Source organism: Mustelus asterias, chromosome 1, assembly GCF_964213995.1.
Source record: "Mustelus asterias chromosome 1, sMusAst1.hap1.1, whole genome shotgun sequence".
Lineage (NCBI taxonomy): Eukaryota > Metazoa > Chordata > Chondrichthyes > Carcharhiniformes > Triakidae > Mustelus > Mustelus asterias.
Window position 1 is genome coordinate 177,641,101 of NC_135801.1, and position 15,095 is coordinate 177,656,195.

General features: G+C 45.5%; 1 protein-coding gene and 1 pseudogene across 1 annotated transcript in view; both read right to left on the bottom strand.

Moving 5' to 3' along the window:
* The window catches only part of rnf24 (ring finger protein 24), a 134,258-nt gene extending 119,979 nt beyond the window's left edge, over window positions 1–14,279 (bottom strand). The window contains exon 1 of the mRNA XM_078223971.1: window positions 13,823–14,279. The gene's annotated coding sequence lies outside the window, so the exon portion shown is untranslated. The remainder of the gene's footprint in view (window positions 1–13,822) is intronic.
* On the bottom strand, window positions 9,930–10,130 carry LOC144501644 (U2 spliceosomal RNA; annotated as a pseudogene).
* Window positions 14,280–15,095: the final 816 nt, after the last annotated feature.

Genomic DNA, 15,095 nt, shown 5'->3' on the forward strand with positions numbered 1-15,095 from the left:
AAAGTCCAACAGGTTTATTTGGTAGCAAAAGCCACACAAGCTTTCGGAGCTCCAAGCCCCTTCTTCAGGTGAGTGGGAATTCTGTTCACAAACAGAGCATATAAAGACACAAACTCAATTTACATGAATAATGGTTGGAATGCGAATACTTACAACTAATCAAGTCTTTAAGAAACTAAACAATGTGAGTGGAGAGAACATCAAGACAGGCTAAAAAGATGTGTATTGTCTCCAGACAAGACAGCCAGTGAAACTCTGTGGGGGTTACAAATAGTGTGACATGAACCCAATATCCCGGTTGAGGCCGTCCTCGTGTGTGCGGAACTTGGCTATCAGTTTCTGCTCAGCGACTCTGGATATCCCCAACATTGGCAACATCCTTCCTGCATCTACCTGTTGTGTCCTGTTAGAATTTTATAAGTACAATAAGTAATTTACAAGATTAACCCGTTTGACTATTTCTTTTGGCATCAAAGTCCAAATAGAGGTTTCATTTCTAAGATGAAAACTCTGGGCAAACTGAAAGCAAAGGTAATGAAATGTCAACACTCCTGTTTGTAGGACAAACAGAAAGTGCTGATCTTGTGATACCGTATCTGGTCTTGGTGCAGGTCCAGCGCTCCAGTCTTCTGAGCAAAGAGCTCCAGAGAGAGAAAAGGTAACTCCAGCTATCAAGCTCACTCCACCCAGAGCCAGTCAAACCAGGTATTGGGGGAGGACCATAGAATCCTACTGTACAGAAGGAGGCCATTTGGCCCATCAGGTCTGCACCGACTTTCCGACAGAGCATCTCACCCAGGCCCCCACCCTATGCCGGTAACCTTGTGCATTTGTCCCACTGATCCCCCTAATCTACACAGCTTGGGAAACTAAGGGGCAATTTATCACGGCCAATCCACCTAACCTGCACATCTTTGGACTGTGGAACTGGGGCACATGGAGGAAACCAATGGACATGGGGAGAAGAAGCAAACTCCACACAGTCACCCAACGCTGGATGAGAGAGGAAGAGATGTCATCAGAGACATGACATGAAGCAGTGGAAGACATTTTTCTTCCCTGCCGAAAGACAAGTTCCTGGCAATTATTCACCGAATCACAGCAAATTGATGAGATCTCTCTTAGTATGAGTTTGGCAGGGAGACAGATTCCAAGTGCATCTCAGTCAGAATGGGGATTGAACCCATGCTGCTAGTGTTAATCTGATCCACATTCTAGCCACCCAACTAGCTCAGCTAACCATCCCAGGCCAGGGGAATATTACCATTTTTTTCAAAAATAAATTTCCTGCATCAAAATTATAAAAGTACATTACAAAACATTTCAAGTCAGAAATTACAGAAAGTGCATTAAAATTAAACTTTTCTTCACACAGCATGTTCCACTTTGAGGTTCCTGTAATCTTCATGATATTTACAATATACTTCCCATCTCAGGCAAAAGCAGCGTTTCCAGAAGGCAGCTCACCATCACCACCTTCTCAAGAACAATTTGGGATGGTTTATAAAGATGCTGACCTAGCCAGCAAAGCCCACGAATGAATTTTTAAAAATCGATAATTGTAGAAAGTTCAATACAATTCAACTTCTTTCCACTCTGAGAGGCCTCAACTTGCGAAATTTGATTTAGTTTGATTTATTGTCACATGTATTAATATACAGTGAAAAGTATTATTTCTTGCGTGCTATACAGACAATGCATGCCGTTCATAGAGAAGGAAAGAAGATGGTGCAGAATGTAGTGTTACAGTCATAGCTAGGGTGTGGAGAAAGATCAACTAAATATAAGGTAGGATCATTCAAAAGTCTGATGGCAGCGGGGAAGAAACTGTTCTTGAGTCGGTTGGTACGTGACCTCAGACTTTTGTATCCTTTTCCGGATGGTAGAGGTGGAAGAGAGAATGTCCGGGGTGCGTGGGGTCCTTGATTATACCGGCTGCTTTTCCGAGATAGCGGGATGTGCAGACGGAGTCAATGGATGGGAGGCTGGTTTGTGTGATGGACTGGACTTCATTCACAGCCTTTTTTAGTTTCTTGTGGTCTCGGTCAGAACAGGAACCATACCAAGCTGTGATCTGATCGAGGTATATAAAATTTTAAAAGGGATTGATAAAGTAAATCACATGGACGGCTCGGTGACACAGTGGTTAGGTTCAATTCCCAGGTTCGATTCCGGCCTTGGGTGATTGTCTCTGTGGAGTTTGCACGTTTTTCCTGTGTCTGCATGGGTTTCTTCCGGGTGTTCTGGTTTCCTCCTGCACTCCAAAGATGTGCAAGTTAGGTGTATTGGCCATGGGAAATTGCCCCTCAGTGTCACGGGTATTAGCAGGGTTAATACGTGAGGTTACGACTAAAAGGCCTGGATGGGATTGTTGTCGGTGCAGGCTTGATGGGCCGAATGGTCTCCTTCTGACTGTGGGGATTCTATGATTCTAAATGTGGATCAAATGTTTGCTCTTTTGGGGCAATCTCGAACAAGAAGGTATAGGTTGAGAGGCGGTAGGTTTAAAACTGAGATGAGGAGGAACTACTTCTCGCAGAGGGTGGTGAATTTGTGGAACTCGCTGCCCTATAGAGCGGTGGAGTCTGAATCGTTGAATGGTTTCAAGGAGATAGGTATATTTCTAATTAAAAAAGGGAAAAACGGATATGAGGAACAGGCGGGAGGTGGATTTGAAACCAGGGAGAGATCAGCCATGATCTGATTGAATGGCAGAGAAGGCTCGAAGGGCTGGATTTGCCTAGTCCTGCTCCTAATTCCTACATTCCTATGAAAACTAGCAGTGGAGAGAGCTGCCCAATAATTCAGAGAATGTTGCAGAGGCACCACTCAGTTTGGCAAAAGAGCATTAAAGAAACATTTACACAGGCAATTGGCTTAATGCCCATTTCAAGGCAGAGACCTTGGGCAATTAAAAAGCAGCTGAACCAGTGTTACATGTAGCACGAGTTGAATGTATGAATGGCACATGCTGCAGCACCCATTCCAACCCGGTGCTTTGTCTGCTTTTTGCAGTGGATTGATTGAAAGTTAGAAAGTTAGAAAAGTGGAACTTTTTCAAGGAACAAATACTGGGTGTCCTTGATAGGTATGTCCCTGTCAGGCAGGGAGGAAATGGCCGAGTGAGGGAACCCTGGTTCACGAAAGAGATGGAATGTCTTGTGAAAAGGAAGAGGGAAGCTTATGTAGGGATGAGGAAACAAGGTTCAGATGGCTCGATTGAGGGTTACAAGTTAGCAAGGAACGAGCTGAAAAAGGGGCTTAGGAGAGCTAGGAGGGGATATGAGAAGTCCTTGGCGGGTCGGATCAAGGAAAACCCCAAGGCTTTTTACTCTTATGTGAGGAATAAAAGAATGACCTGGGTGAGGTTAGGGCCGGTCAAGGACAGTAGTGGGAACTTGTGTATGGAGTCAGTAGAGATAGGCGAGGTGATGAATGAATACTTTTCTTCAGTGTTCATCAAGGAGAGGGGCCATGTTTTTGAGGAAGAGAAGGTGTTACAAGCTAATAGGCTGGAGGAAATAGTTGTTCGGAGGGAGGATGTCCTGGCAGTTTTGAATAAACTGAAGGTCGATAAGTCCCCTGGGCCTGATGAAATATATCCTATGATTCTTTGGGAGGCAAGAGATGAGATTGCAGAGCCTTTGGCTTTGATCTTTGGGTCCTCACTGTCCACGAGGATGGTGCCAGAGGACTGGAGAGTGGCGAATGTTGTTCCTCTGTTTAAGAAAGGGAATAGAAATGATCCTGGTAATTATAGACCGGTTAGTCTTACTTCGGTGGTTGGTAAATTGATGGAAAAGGTCCTTAGGGATGGGATTTACGACCATTTAGAAAGATGTGGATTAATCCGGGATAGTCAGCACGGATTTGTGAAGGGCAAGTCGTGCCTCACAAATTTGACTGAATTTTTTGAGGAGGTAACTACGTGTTTTGATGAAGGTAGGGCAGTTGATGTCATATACATGAATTTTAGTAAGGCGTTTGATAAGGTCCCCCATGGTCGGCTTATGATGAAAGTGAGGAGGTGTTGGATAGAGGGAAAGTTGGCCAATTGGATAGATAACTGGCTATCTGATCGAAGACAGACGGTGGTGGTGGATGGAAAATTTTCGGACTGGAGGCAGGTTGCTAGCGGAGTGCCACAGGGATCAGTGCTTGGTCCTCTGCTCTTTGTGATTTTTATTAATGACTTAGAGGAGGGGGCTGAAGGGTGGATCAGTAAATTTGCTGATGACACCAAGATTGGTGGAGTAGTGGATGAAGTGGAGGGCTGTTGTAGGCTGCAAAGAGACATAGATAGGATGCAAAGCTGGGCTGAAAAATGGCAAATGGAGTTTAACCCTGATAAATGGGAGGTGATTCATTTTGGTAGGACTAATTTAAATGTGGATTACAGGGTCAAAGGTAGGGTTCTGAAGACTGTGGAGGAACAGAGAGATCTTGGGGTCCATATCCACAGATCTCTAAAGGTTGCCACTCAAGTGGATAGAGCTGTGAAGAAGGCCTATAGTGTGTTAGCTTTTATTAACAGGGGGTTGGAGTTTAAGAGCCGTGGGGTTATGCTGCAACTGTACAGGACCTTGGTGAGACCACATTTGGAATATTGTGTGCAGTTCTGGTCACCTCACTATAAGAAGGATGTGGAAGCGCTGGAAAGAGTGCAGAGGAAATTTACCAGGATGCTGCCTGGTTTGGAGGGTAGGCCTTATGAGGAAAGGTTGAGGGAGCTAGGGCTGTTCTCTCTGGAGCGGAGGAGGCTGAGGGGAGACTTAATAGAGGTTTATAAAATGATGAAGGAGATAGATAGAGTGAACGTTCAAAGACTATTTCCTCGGGTGGATGGAGCTATTACAAGGGGGCATAAATATAGGGTTCATGGTGGGAGATATAGGAAGGATATCAGAGGTAGGTTCTTTATGCAGAGAGTGGTTGGGGTGTGGAATGGACTGCCTGCAGTGATAGTGGAGTCAGACACTTTAGGAACATTTAAGCGGTTATTGGATAGGCACATGGAGCACACCAGGATGATAGGGAGTGGGATAGCATGATTTTGGTTTCAGATAAAGCTCGGCACAACATCGTGGGCCGAAGGGCCTGTTCTGTGCTGTACTGTTCTATGTTCCCAAGGCATTATTAAAAGAAGAGAGAGGAGTTTGCCCGGTATTCCGGCTAACGTGCTGCCCTCAATGCAATACCATTAAAAAGAGTTCTGGGCATTCATTTATAATGAGTGGAATCTTGCTGAGCTAAATTTCCTTGTGCGTCTGCATACAAAACGGTAGTGACTACACTTTTAAAAAATTCCTTCATGGGGTGTGGACATCACTGGTCGGGTTAGCATTTATTTCCCTTGAACTGAGGGGCTTGCTGGGCCATTTTGGAGGGCAGTTAACGCTGCTGTGGGTCTGGAGTCACATGTAGACCACACCAGGCAAGGACGGCAGATTTCATTCCCTAAAGGACATTAGTGAACCAGATGGGTTTTTCTGACAATCGACAGTGGTTTCAGCCTCACCATTAGGCTTTTAATTCCAGATATTTTTTTTGTTGAATTCAAATTACACCATCTACCGTGATGGGATTCAAACCTGGGTCCCCAGAGCATTACCATAAGACCATAAGACCGTAAGACATCGGAGCAAAATTAGGCCACTCGGCCCATTGAGTCTGCTCCGCCATTCAATCATGGCTGATATTTTTCTCATCCCCATTCTCCTGCCTTTTTCCCATAACCCCTGATCCCCTTATTAATCAAGAACCTATCTATCTCTGTCTTAAAGACACTCAATGACCTGGCCTCCACAGCCTCCTCTGGCAAAGATTTCCACAGATCCACCACTCTCTGGCTGAAGAAATTCCTCCTCATCTGTTTTAAAGGATCGTCTCTTTAGCCTGAGGTTGTGCCCTCTGGTTCTAGTTTTTCCAACTAGTGGAAACAACCTCTCCACGTCCACTCTATCCAGGCCTCGCAGTATCCTGCAAGTTTTAATAAGATTCCCCGCTCATTCTTCTAAACTCCAATGAGTACAGACCCAGAGTCCTCAACTGTTCCTGGGTCTCTGGATGACTAGTCCAGTGACAATACCGCTACGCCACCACCTCCCACTTATTTTGGGACCTCCAGATATTATGTTAAGGTGCTACGTGTATGGATATATTAGTTTGTTCTTGTCTCTCTTCTGAAGGTGTATACTCATGTTCAGGAATGGGTCGCCCCAAGTGGCTGTGGTTGACATGAAACAGTGCTCAAAGTTCATCTTTACAACTCCACTTAGCATCAGATTTACATCTTTGAGGTTGCCTCTTAATTGCCTCTTGTCAGAAGGCTGTTTAAGTTTATTAGTCACAAGTAGGCTTACATTAACACTGCAATGAAGTTACTGCGAAAATGCCCTAGTCACCACACTGTGGCGCCTGTTCGGGTTCACTGAGGGAGCATTTAGCATGGCCAATGCACCTAACCAGCACGTCTTTCGGACTGTGGGAGGAAACCAGAGCACCCAGAGGAAACCCACGCAGACATGGGGAGAATGTGCAGACTCTGCACAGACAGTGGCCTAAGCCGGGAATCGAACCCAGGTCCCTGACACTGTGAGGTGTCACGGTACACCCACGGTACATACTCTTGCAATTCGGCCAACGTTGTCTACCTGATACGCTGCAAGAAAGGATGTCCCGAGGCATGGTACATTGGGGAAACTATGCAGACGCTGCGACAACGGATGAATGAACACTGCTCGACAATCACCAGGCAAGACTGTTCTCTTCCTGTTGGGGAGCACTTCAGCGGTCATGGGCATTCGGCCTCTGATATTCGGGTAAGCGTTCTCCAAGGCGGCCTTCGCGACACACGACAGCGCAGAGTCGCTGAGCAGAAACTGATAGCCAAGTTCCGCACACACGAGGACGGCCTCAACCGGGATATTGGGTTCATGTCACACTATTTGTAACTCCCACAGTTGCGTGGACCTGCAGAGTTTCACTGGCTGTCTTGCCTGGAGACAATACACATCTTTTTAGCCTGTCTTGATGCTCTCTCCACTCACATTGTTTTGTTTCTTAAAGACTTGATTAGTTGTAAGTATTCGCATTCCAACCATTATTCATGTAATTTGAGTCTGTGTCTTTATAAGCTCTGTTTGTGAACAGAATTCCCACTCACCTGAAGAAGGGGCTTGCAGCTCCGAAAGCTTGTGTGGCTTTTGCTACCAAATAAACCTGTTGGACTTTAACCTGGTGTTGTTAAACTTCTTACTGTGAGGCAGCAGTGCTAACCACTGTGCCACGGTGCCGAACAACATCAGCAAAGAGGGAGTGATCAATAGTGACAGTCAAAAAGCCCACCTTGCTGGGTACAATACACCAAACATCTTATTATACTATACTTGTTTACAGTGTTCCTTCCATGATCTGTGCACAAATTTTTACTATATCAGTATCCTCCTACATCATTATACGGTGAGTTTTTAATCCAGCTTTATTTGCGCAATGATGTGGTAATACATGTTGAATGCCACATAGCTGCTGAGTCTGATAGTACAGGACACAGAAAGTTGTAAACATGCTCGGGGTAAAGCTACAGTGACCAATCCCTGTGGCTGCTGAGCAGATGACCATACTGTCACAGAGAGGCTGGTACCGAGTGATTGGTTCCTCGTGGCCGTTTGAAGTGGAGGAAGCCCTCTTTGAACTGCAGCCACAGCCCTGCTGAAGCTTGGAGAACTGAACGGGCCTCTCAAATAGCCACAAATAAACTGTGGAAGATCTGCCACAGAAGATCCCTTTGACTTTGGTCTTCCAAGAAACACGCAACGCTCAGCATTGATGCGAATCCTGAAACTCAAATGGAACATAGAAACATCGGAGCAGGAGAAGGCCATTCAGCCTGGTCCACTATTGGATGAGTGGGCAGTACCACATTCCCATGTCATCTCCATTTACCTCGATGTCATTCGTCTCCAGAAATCTATCGATTCCTGTCTTGGAAGATTCCAAAGATTCACCATGCTCTGAGTAAAGAAATTCCTCCTCATCATAGTCTTAAATGGCTTTTAAAGTTTATTTATTAGTCACAAGTCTCAGGCCCTGTTTCCTCCAACTTGCCTCATAAGCCAATCCCGTCAGCCCAGGGATTAGTCTGATGAGCCTTCATTGCACCCTCGCTGTGGCAAGTACAATCTTCCTTAGGTAAGGAGACCAATACGGCACACAATACAAATGGAGACTTTAAAGCTGCCCAGCGTATAACGAATCATTCAGAACAGATCATGGAACACAGAAAGACTTCATGTCCACTTGCTACAGCCAGCCCTCGGGCGTGGTTCCGCCATTTGTTTTGATCTTGGACGAGGTACCACAAACTCTTATACTCCAGGGTGAGGAGGGATGAACTGGCTCCTCTTCTTTAATCAACCCTCTCAGCTTGTCGCAACAAATTTAAATTTTAAGTTTATTTATTAGTGTCACAAGTAGGCTTACATTAACACTGCAATGAAGTTACTGTGAAAATTCCATAGTCGCCACACTCTAGCTCCTGCTTGGGTACACTGAGGGAGAATTTAATATGGCCAATGCACCTAACCAGCACGTCTTTTGGATTGTGGGAGGAAACCGGAGCACCCAGAGGAAACCCACGCAGACACGGGGAGAACGTGCAGACTCCTCACAGACAGTGACCCAAGCCTGGAATTGAACCCGGGTCCTTGGCGCTGTGAGGCAGCAGTGCTAACCACTGTGCCACCGTGTCGCCCGACGGAAATGATTCTGCACCAACACAGTAAGTCCAGCAAAATACTACACGGATCAATGCTGGTGCATAAGAACTTAAGAACTAACTCCCACTTTGACAAAGGGTCATCTGGACTCGAAACGTCAGCTCTTTTCTCTCCTTACGATGCTGCCAGACCTGCTGAGATTTTCCAGTGTTTTCTCTTTTGGTTTTAACTTAAGAACTAACCATTGTGCCACTGTGCCACCCCTGGGTTAATTTAAAAAGGATCCCGTTCTTTGAGAATACCTTGTCCCCATCCAAATTTTAAAAAAAGTTTTAAAAGGAGCCAATTTAGCCAGGCTTTCTTCAGTTAAAGAAAGAATGAGTTCATTCATTACTAAAGCGTGAGAAGAAATAATAAAACACAGCACACGTATACACAGATTAGAAATGAGAAGTAAGGCACAGTGGCACAGTGGTTAGCACTGCTGCCTCACAGCTCCAGGGACCTGGGTTCGATTCCTGGCTTGAGTCACTGTCTGTGTGGAGTTTGCACATTCTCCCTGTGTCTGCGTGGGTTTCCTCTGGGTGCTCCGGTTTCCTCCCACACTCCAAAGATGTGCGGGTTAGGTGGATTGGCCATGCCAATTTGCCCCTTAGTGGCAGGGGAATTAGGAGGGTAAATATATGGGGTTGCGGGGATGGGACCTGGTGAGATTGTTGTTGGTGCGAGCTCGATGGGCCAAATGGCCTCCTTCTGCAGTGTAGATTCTATGATTTTATGAAATAAAAGCTAAAAAGATATACGGACCAGTCCTGGCTTGTCCACGAGGTGTAGATTGTGAAACGTTGCAGCTGTTCAGTTGGGTGATTCCAGTAGCACCGACCTTGGCAGTTGCGCAGTTGGTTTGGAGATTCTTGGTTAAGCAGGTTAAGGAGTTGTCCTGTTTCCTTCTTGGTTGTGGCTTTGCTGTCTTGTAACTTGATTCCAACAAACAGAGAGAGACTGCTTTTTACCTGCAATGATGTGGAGATGCCGGCGTTGGCCTGCAAGTGCAGGGATGCCTCGTTCTTCAGTGGGTAACCTTCATGCCACACATTTCTTTTTGTATCTTTATTCCAATTCAATCAAATCAAGTCCAATTCAGAGTCTCAACAAGTTGAGACATTCCCGATCCAAGCTGACAAGACAGGGCTCTCACCTCCTGTCTTGGGCTTGATCTACATGATCCAAGCTGATTGGAGTAGGAATAGCTCCTCCTCCAAGGCTTGATCTCATTTGCATCTTAGCCAAAAGGCCGAGATGCCGCTTTTAAAATTTGCTTCAAATGAAGCTAAAATGTAACCTAATGACTTCAACCAAGCACAGCATTTGTCGATACTAAACTTGATCTTAGCCAAAAGGCTGAGAAGTGATAAGTGGACTAGCACATTAAGTTTGCAGTTGGTTTTTAACCCCCTTTCTTTTGTATTTCTGGAAGGGGAGAAACACAAACGTGTCTTTTGCCCTGAACTACTTTCCTTCAACTCACATCATGTTCACAGTCTGGGATATAACTCCAAGGAGATGTTTTCAGTTGAGATGGTAATCAGCCTCCATTATCTCTGCAGGAGATTACAGTTCAGTTTTTGCATTGCGTCTCTTCCTTTGAACTGTCTCTTCTAAAAAAGGTGTGACATTCCGTTCTCTCTGGACTAGTTGACCAAGTGCAATCCACATAGGAATTCCAGCAAGCGGTTATTTTATAGTCTCGGACAGTTTTTGCTTGTATGTCCTTTTTTTTAAAAAGCACTCGTCTTACTGAAAAATTCCTAATGTCTGTAAGTTACCTGGGGCTATGGTCTGTTGTCATGACACAATTGACAAAGTAAGAAGTTTACAACACCAGGTTAAAGTCCAACAGGTTTATTTGGTAGCAAAAGCCACACAAGCTTTCGAGGCTCTGAGCCCCTTCTTCAGGTGAAAAAGCCCCTCACCTGAAGAAGGGGCTCAGAGCCTCGAAAGCTTGTGTGGCTTTTGCTACCAAATAAACCTGTTGGACTTTAACCTGGTGTTGTTAAACTTCTTACTGTGTTTACCCCAGTCCAACGCCGGCATCTCCACATCACAATTGACAAATACAAAGGAGACTTTATTGAAACACTCCATTACTCCTAATGCAATTATCTGACTTAGACATTTAGATACAGAATCATAGTTGCTGGTTTATATCTACATCAGTCATAAGAGAGAGGCGAAAAGACAAAGCTGGAGTCCAAAACGTCTACCTTTCCATATAACTGAGTCCTCTGACAGGTGCGATCTGAAATATTAGTGGAGATGCACCAGCCATAAACCCCAGCAAAGAACCAATATCTTGGGAATAGAAAGTTAGCAGGAGAAAAGATATTGGACTCATGAACAACCAGGACAGCAAATACATAACCTTCCAAGCTACTCACCATCCTGACTTGGAAATATATCACTGTTCCTTCACTGTGGCTGGGTCAAAATCCTGTAATTCCCTCTCTATCAGCACTGTGGGTGTATCTCCACCACATGGACTGTAGCGGTTCAAGAAGGCAGATCTCCACCATCTTTTCAAGGGTAATTAGGGATTGCCAATAAACGCTGGTCTAGCCAGTGACGTCCATGTCCCATGAACGAATAAATGAATGATGCATTTTTACAGCACCTTATTTCATTTTTCCGATTTCCCAAAGCATTTCATAAATTCTGAATTCCATGCTGTTGTTATGTCAGCAACAATAATCAACTGGCATCAAGCAAGACCCCACAAACAAATGGGGCGGCACGGTAGCACAGTGGTTAGCACTGCTGCTTCACAGCTCCAGGGACCTGGGTTCGATTCCTGGCTTGGGTCACTGTCTGTGTGGAGTTTGCACATTCTCCTCGTGTCTGCGTGGGTTTCCTCCGGGTGCTCCGGTTTCCTCCCACAGTCCAAAGATGTGCAGGTTAGGTTGATTGGCCAGGCTACAAATTGCCCCTTAGTGTCCTGAGATGTGTAGGTTAGAGGGATTAGCGGGTGGATATGGGGGTAGGGCCTGGGTGGGATTGTGGTCGGTGCAGACTCGATGGGCCGAATGGCCTCCTTCTGCACTGTAGGGTTTCTATGAATAGCAGCTTATTTGGTGTTGTTTGATGAAAGAATATTGGTCAACCGATTAATAAATCTTTCCGAGCCTCATTGTGGCATGGGACATTTTGCATTTGCCCAGTACAACAAAGAGGGCCCCAGTTTAAAGTCTCAGCTGCAAGATGACACCTCTGACAGTGCAGCACTCCCTCAGTACTGCACTAATGTGCCAACTGTGTGTTCAAATCCCTGGTGGCGGCACGGTGGCACAGTGGTTAGCACTGCTGCCTCACAGCACCAGGGACCCAGGTTTAATTCCAGTCTTGGGTCACCCTGTGCGGAGTCTGCACGTTCTCCCCGTGTCTGCGTGGGTTTCCTTCAGGTGCTACGGTTTCCTCCCACAGCCCAAAGATATGCGGGTTAGGTGGATTGGCCATGCTAAATTGACCCTAGTGTGAGGGGGATTAGCAGGGTAAATAAGTGGGGTTACGGGAAGAGGGCCTGGGTGGGATTGTGGTCAGTGCAGACTTGATGGGCCGAATGGCCTCCTTCTGCACTGTCGGGATTCTACGACAGTCGAGTGCATCACATTTCTCCTCGTGTCTGCGTGGGTTTCCTCCGGGTGCTCCGGTTTCCTCCCACAGTCCAAAGATGTGCGGGTTAGGTTGATTGGCCATGTTAAATTGCCCCTTAGTGTCCTGGGATGCGTAGGTTAGAGGGATTAGCGGGTAAATATGTGGGGGTAGGGCCTGGGTGGGATTGTGGTCGGTGCAGACTCGATGGGCCGAATGGCCTCCTTCTGCACTGTAGGGTTTCTATGATTTCTCTGAGGGATCAACAATACTGTCACGTTGCTGCAGAGTGGTTTCAGAGGAAGGCAGGACTGGCTTTTGTACACTGTGTGGGGCCCACACGGGAGTCTTATCAGGTCGGGACACGACATGGATTTGGAGCCCAGCTCCTTAAAGGGCTCAGACGAACGCCCTGAGGGAGCAGAAGTTATTTCAAATATCTATCTGGGGGATTCTGAAGGATGTCAGTTTCACTACCGGCCAGTTAGCTGTTAAGAATCTTATCACACACAGACACACACACACACACACAGGGGCTGTTTCTAAATACTTCCAGAAACACACACATACACAACCCCAACCACAGCAACACACAAGTCTACCTCCTACACAGTCTGGCTTTGCAATCGTTGTTAGATTGCGGTCTGAAAACTCATTCAGTTACGGGTTGGTTATCGGGGGCGGGTGGAGAAGGGGGAGTGAGTGATGGTTCACATAGGTCGCAGGGGGAATGTATAAATGTACAAGAGAAGCTTTCAGACTTGGGAGACCCCGCTAGCAAACCGATAGATTGGTTCAGAGTCACGGCCCTTCAGTGTATGAATGGGCTGGAGTGTCTGTTTCTGTCTCTCTCTACTGCACACAAGCTGTTCTCCCCATAAACCTCTTTTTTTCTATATATACAAAGAATTCTCCATCCAGCACGCCTCGTAAAGAATACATCTGGGAACAGCTCCTCATTTCATTGACAGAATATGTGTACCCTTTATCAAATGGAAAGTAAAAGACCCCACAGTGCTTTATCCTGTGTGTACTCATTTGTCCCCGCTCACACATGGACTGGCTGAATGGGGTTTTAATTTTTGCAGCATTCAGTCCCAGGCTCACATCTTAATATCTCCTCTTGACAAAGGTTTCCGCAAACAAATGGCACACACCCACATTTGAATAACAGAAAATGCGCATTTTAAAATCAATCTCAATCGAAAAGCCCATTCCTTACAAAAAGAGGCAGTTTCACAAAATTATTTTTAATTTAAAAAAAAAATGAATACACATCGCCAGAATAATTTTGCACAGGGCGCTTGGAAGTGGCGCTATTTTTAGTAATTGAATAAAATAATCACTAACGCGAGCTACAAATTCGAACAGAGTGGTCGAATATTCATCCTTTGTGAATTATCTGTTAAAATAATAGAGCTTTTGTATTTTTTTTTTAAAAAAGGAAACTGGAAACTCACCAAATAGCAACACGTCTGTATCCTCAGAGCAAAAAATAAATCGTTCTTGTTGGCAGTTTTTCCCTTCAATAGAAATGTGCTTTTTAATATGCAGTGATAATGAGATGGAGAGCACAGTGGGAGTGAGGAAAGGCAGGCAGATCGGTCCCAGTAATTGACAGATTCAGTTAAAGGGAGATTAAAAGCCTCGCCAGCGTGGAGCACGGCTGCTGCTCAGAATAGCTTCTCAATTTTAAAATTCGAATGATGCGCCTATAGTTGTGTTCCTGGGGTTCAGGGCAGGCTTTCTGGTTTTGGTTTTGTTTTCTTCTCCTGATTAATATTTGTATGTGTTGGTTGGAGGGGGTGCTGTGGCTGGGAGGACTCGCTGCTCCCTCCGCTCCTGAGGAAAGCTTCCACCAGCCGGCCTGGCTGCTCTCTGCTGCTCTGCGCTGTAGCCGGAGACACCATCGTCAGCAAACAGGAATGTTCTGTGTGGCCGAGGGAGAGAAAATTGTGCACGGATTTATAGGTTAACATTCCCTCACACCCCGAAACGGATCACACCTCCTATGTGCTCATGAGAAGGGCTTTTTTTTATTCATTCAAGGGACATGGGCTTGGCTGGCTGCCCAGCATTTATTACCCATCCCCAGTTGCCCGGGGGCAGTTGAGAGTCAACCACATTGCTGTGGCTCTAATTTGATTTGATTTATTATTGTCACATGTATTAACATACAGTGAAAAGTATTGTTTCTTGCGCACTGTACAGACAAAACACACCACTCATAGAGAAGGAAACAAGAGAGAGTGCAGAATGTAGTGTTACAATCATAGCTAGGGTGTAGAGAAAGATCAACTTAGTGCAAGGCAAGTCCATTCAAAAGTCTGACGGCAGCAGGGAAGAAGCTGTTCTTGAGTTGGTTGGTACCTGACCTCAGAGTTTTGTATCCTTTTCCCAATGGAAGAAGGTGGAAGAGAGTGTACGAACGAAGGGGATTCAGTGAAAGTATTGTTTCTTGTAACCCATACAGACAAAGCATACCGTACATAGAGTAAAGTTTAAAGTTTATTTATTGGTGTCACAAGTAGGCTTACATTAACACTCTCTTCCTTCTTCCATTGGGAAAAAGATACAAAACTCTGAGGTCACATACCAACCAACTCAAGAACAGCTTCTTCCCTGCTGCCATCAGACTTTTGAATGGACTTACCTTGCACTAAGTTGATCTTTCTCTACACCCTAGCTATGACTGTAACACTACAATTCTGCATTCTCTCTTTTCCTGCTCGA